The following is a 5,833-nucleotide window of genomic DNA, read 5'->3' as shown; positions in this document are numbered from 1 at the left end:
TTTCTATTTTCATTTCTCTGAGTATAAAATTAAGAAAATGGACACTTTTACTGAGTGATATCTTAATCCAAATGACATTTCTTTAGCTTCAAAAGCAGTACTAGATATCCATTAATTCATCTTTGGAAACGTTGTAACTATTGAGCATTAAGGAGCACTTTGAATAAGACAGACACTAAAGTAAATAAACAAGTAAGTGATGCTTATCTCTCTCCTGTTATAATAGGAAACAGAATCAAGGTAAGAAAAAGACTTTTTTTCTTTTCAAATATATTCTATAATTCAACAGTAAATAAGCTTTCTACTTTTTTTTTCATATAATAAAAGCAAAAAAAGTTCTGTCCACATTTCCTTTGTGTGAATGATTTGTTGTCCTAAACTTCTGAATTTCAATTTTCATTTTATTTCTCTTTACCTTAATGTTAGTGTGTGTGTAATCAAAGGTTTTGCCACAAAATTTCATAAAATAATGTATTTTCTGTGGCTAACAGGGAGATTTTACTAATCATAGAACGAGTAGCTAAATCTTTTTCAGTATAAGAGAAAATATTGACATCTGCCATAAAAATATTTGTCCTTTTAAGGGTTCAAACTTCAGCAATTAATGTATACCTTGTACATTTATGTTTTAAATGTTAACAACCCTTTCAAAGTGAACAAGGTTTCATCTCACAAGAAAGATCTCTTAGCTTTATAATCTAAACAAAATTTGAGTACAATATATTTTATGTAGAATTTTCATAACATGAAGCTAATTATTAGAAACAATCTGTTAATTGACTGTTTCTAAATGGGTACTCGGGAATATCCTTTGATATAGAAAGTGATGTGAACCCAGTGTCTGATCTTGGTTTTTGATACCATTCTCCAATAAATGGAATCAGTGCTCCTTGTAGAAATGATTGACTCTAGCACCAAGACAGAGGGTATACAAGATGAGCCTCAATGATCTTGTAGTGTCAGAAAGGAAGACAGTGGTCGAAAATAAAAGGATGGAGGTCTGTCAAAGGGACATAGCAGCCAACTGAGACAGCTTGCAATGGTCAAAGATGGAGAAAATTGAGCAAGAAAATAATCAACATATTACCGTATCATACTCTAAAGTATATTTTTATAAGTATAAAGATATAAAATTAATATCAATGCTGGATGAATAAGTGATTGAATAAATAAGTAAATGGAAAAGAAGAAAAAAAATCTGTGTAGGAAAACTTCAAATTATTTATGTGTATATCCTCCTCCAAGAAGGTGAAACAACTTCTCGCTTCTTAAACGTGGGCTGCGCAGTGACTTATTTCCAAAGAACACAGTGTGGAAAGCAGGAAAAGTAACTTTACCATTGAGAAACTTGACAAACATTACCATAGCCAGGTATTCACAGTTAACATCAACAGTGATGATTCATATTAATAATATGTACCCTTGAGATAACGTGATGCGAATGGCACTGTATCTCTGTGATCTTTTTCTTAAATGCCCAAATCCTCACTGTAACCGAGAAAAAAATCAGACAAACTCAATCTGAGGGATATTATACAAAACGCTAATCAGAACTCCTCAAAACTGTCAAGGTCATCAAGGGAAGTCTGAGAAACTGTCTTAGTCAAGAAAAGCCTTATAAGATATGATGAGTAAATATAATGTGGTATCTTGGATGAGGTTATGAAACAGAAAAAAAAAAATGTCACTGAGGAAAAACTAAGAAACTCTGAAAAATGTACAAGATTTAGTTAATACTAACTTACCAGTATTCATTCATTAGTTGTGACAAATGCACCAGAGAAACATAAGATATTAACAATAGGGGAAACTGGCTGGGGTACACATAACTTCTTTGTAGCTATTTTTTTTAATAAATCTAAAACTATTGTCAAATAAAAAGTTTGCTTTTTAGAAGAGTCATATACAATTTTCCTAAAATCGGACAGTGGGTAAAATCCTATTTTATGCAGAAACAATAACTATAAAATTGTTTAGAAGACAAATCCTTGACTAGCCATATTTTCTTCTCCTAACAGATAAACCTAGAGAATATTTTTGGAACAACTTCTATCACCAGGCATTTAAGTACTTAATATTTATCTTATTTATTTCCTCTACTGAGGCCAATGACAATAATATCTGATATTTAGTAAGTAGTAAAGATGAAGAAAGTGTCATTTTTCATGCATTGTCTTAATCATGATAACAAAACAAGACTTTTATATATGAAAAGCATAAGAAAGCTCTAAGAAGTGTTTCTGATGCTCAGTCTTATGAGAAGGTTGACAGGTCTAATGGAATGAACAACTGAGGTGAAATAAAGCTAGTACCATAATTTCAAGCAAGTGGGTTTAAGTCCAGGTCCTTTTGCCTTTGTGGGGATAACTGCAGATGCTTTCATTTTAATTGCAGGGGAAGATAAAGAGATGGGACAAAATCAAGGTTTAAGTCACACAAATTCAAGCTTCTATTTCCTGGTGAAAACTACATGATTCATCTTTATATCAACAGGATGGGTTGACTTTTAAAGTTTAATTAGGTAGGATGTTTATGGAATACCTAATCAGAGTTTAAAATTATCATTACATATGAATAAATATAAATACAGTTTCTCCAAATATGCTCTGTTTATTCACTCTAAAGCCTAGAAAACTTTTCTTTTTAAATCAAAAAGACAAATAATGGAAAGTAACTCTAGCCTCAACAAAAGGGACCTTCAAATATTGCCATAATTATCAGAAGAAATTTTGAAGCGTTCATACAAATTTGAGCACCAATACCTTTGTATGTAAACTTCATCAAATGTTTTTGTTAAAGATTTCGCTATGATTTTAAACTACACAAGGGTGACAGCAGCTTCATAAACAAACATTATTTTAAGGCAGGTGTCATATATTTCCTAGAACAAAATTCTTTGGTTTCCCAAGATGGAAATTGTCTCTGTGTAGCCTGAGTATAGGAATGGGAAGAAAATCCAAAGATCTACCTGAAGCCCGTCCATAAATTGGAGAATACCATAAATGTAGGTTGGTATTATATTTTTTGTTCTAAGTTTATATGAGACGATGTGCTCCCTTTTTATTTCCATTGTTGACAAAGGCACATTCACTTCCTAAGTGTTATGACAAGTAAATCATGCTATTTTCAGTAAGTGCACAGATCTGATTTTCCAACTGATTGTCGGCACTTTAAAATTTTTTTATTGAATTAAAATATACGTACAGAAGAGTACACACAAATCCATAAGTTTAATGGTCTCTGAAACTGAGCATACCATGTGATGAACACACGTACCACGCATGACTACATTGCCAGTAATCATAAATCCCTCTAATACCTCCTGAAGTTACTGCCCACTCCCCAAAGAAAACCATTAACTTCAACAACATGGGTTAGTTTTGTCTGTCTTGTACTTTATGTGATGGACTATACACTGTGTACTCTTTTGTTTGTGGCTCCTTTCACCCAGCATTCATGCTTGTGTGATTCATCCATATGTTAAGTGCCCTGAAGTTTGTTCATTCTCCGCATACCCAGTGTGGCATTCCACTGTGTGGGTGTATGAGCACACATTTACCCACTCCTGTCTTGACAGGTATTTGAGTAGTTTCCAGCTTGGGACTAATACAAATACTTCTGTGATGAAGAGTCTGCTACATGATTTGGGGTGACTGTCTGTACACATTTCTGCTGGGTTTCTTAGATTATGCATATGGCCCTGCTTTAACAGATACTACTGCCAGCTTTTGACAGATTCACTTAAAAGTCACTGAACACTGATGTTAAAAAGTAAAACATAAATAAACCCTATTCCAAAAGCAAGCAAGCCAGCAAGTTTGGTTAGCCTCTGAACTCTGAACTCTCAAGAATCAAGTATGAAACATATCAGTAGGAAAAAAGTATCCACATAAATAGAATAAAATATTTTCAGTTTTTATATTTCAAACAAGTTTCATTGGAGGCTACTTTATAAATGATTGACTTTCAAGAAAGGCATTTTTAACAGTGTAGGTGATGTATTCTAAATTTTGACTTTGTGAATAATGGGAAGAGTGGTTACTGGGCAAGCAGCAGCTTTTGGAAGGCCCTTTCACCATATAACATGTCAGAATAACAGATGGCATACACTGTAAAGAAAATTAATTTAAATAAGTCAGGTAAAAACCCACCTTTCTTGAAAGAAAAGATATTTTGTATAAGAAGTTCATCTTATTTATTGCCTACCTGGACAGGTAATGTATTCAGGTTTTTCCAATCTATTCCTTTGTGATAAAACAGACCTTAAACACTCATCATAAGCGCTACCACTCCTCAAGTCCTCCTTCACTTAATGTGTTCTTACATTTATCACTTAATTTTAGAATTCTGTGTTTCTAATTTTAAAAATTGGCTTTCTTTTTTTTATTATTATGCCACGTGTGGTAAACTTTTCATTGTAAGTAATGACAGAAGCCTTGAAAAAATATGGCAATATTATTTCTATGATTCTTTAATGTGATATATTACCTGTGTGTGGTGCTTCTCTGCCTTAACTACAGACTCATAAATTTAAAATGTGTTGGTGTTTAAACATTTTGTTTCATTTTATAAAATTTTACATTGTCCAATTTTTAGTCACAGATATTAAAACATGCAATGCTTCTCCTTACAATAAAAGAAAGACCTTGGGTGCTCGCTTCGGCAGCACATATACTAAAATTGGAACGATACAGAGAAGATTAGCATGGCCCCTGCGCAAGGATGACACGCAAATTCGTGAAGCGTTCCATAAAAAAAAAAAAAAAAAAAAAAAAAAAAAAAAGACCTTGGAAAAACAAACATCACTTACACCATGTTGACAACCATTTCACATGCTAGGGTTAGAGTTTATTGACCTTCAAAACACTGAATATACCTTTCTCATCAGAGACATTATATAAGAACATCTCCACTGATGATTTAAATGTATGCAAAGTTACCAACATTAGGGTTTGTATTTGTGTGGGTGTTTAGGTGTGTGTACAACCCTGTGTTTTGACACATAAATTCTAGTACAGATATATTATACATGCGCACATAATGGCTCAATAAATGTGGATGTTATTAGTCATTAACTCAAGAGACATTTTTAGTTTTCTATTGTGCTCAATGCTCTGTGCTAAATACTTGAGAGTGACAAGGGTGAGTACAACAAATAACATAAGGCCTAGAAAGGAATGTAATACATGCACACAGTGAATGTAAGTTACAAAATGATATGAGCCATGAGAAAGGTACATAGCAATATTCATTTTATGAGGGTAGTGTTGTATTTTATGAAGATGAGGATTATGGGAGGATGATTTAAAAAATGATGTGAGTTTTGGAAATGATGGGTAGAAATTGGACTTGTGGACACGTGAGATGGGCATTATATGCGAGAGAGCAATGTATGAAGCCAGGACACGGGAGCAGTCTAGTTTGATGAAGATATAAAGCTTAGTAAGGGGAGGAATAGTAGGTAGAAATGTACTGTGTCACTTCAATTCTGACCTGTGAAAATTGGTCACCCCAATTCAGGGTCCTAAGTGCATAGGATATTCCTAATAGATTCACATAATTTCTCTAAATCTCTATTTACACATCTGTAAAATAATCAAGCTGAACTAAATCAACTGGTTTCCAGACACCAAATTTATGGAGCCAGCTGTAAATTCATGTTATGTATAGTATATGATAGGTATTTACTTATATGCACATATAAAACCTTTCCATTCAAAGCTGATATGGTCGTCTACTCCAGTAAATAAATATATTTGTGAAAATAGAGTCATAAAATTGTCTTTTAAACTGTGTGCTTTTAAAGACAAAATTATTATCATTTTGGATGACA

General features: G+C 33.0%; 1 non-coding gene across 1 annotated transcript; it reads left to right on the top strand.

Moving 5' to 3' along the window:
• Positions 1 to 4,650: 4,650 nt before the first annotated feature.
• Positions 4,651 to 4,757, top strand: LOC145715464 (U6 spliceosomal RNA). The gene has a single exon (XR_014137667.1). It is a non-coding gene; the product is annotated as a U6 spliceosomal RNA (small nuclear RNA).
• Positions 4,758 to 5,833: the final 1,076 nt, after the last annotated feature.

This window comes from Panthera onca, chromosome B1 (assembly GCF_046562875.1).
Source record: "Panthera onca isolate mPanOnc1 chromosome B1, mPanOnc1 haplotype 2, whole genome shotgun sequence".
Classification (NCBI taxonomy): Eukaryota; Metazoa; Chordata; class Mammalia; order Carnivora; family Felidae; genus Panthera; species Panthera onca.
This window is presented reverse-complemented; position numbering and strand designations above follow the sequence as displayed.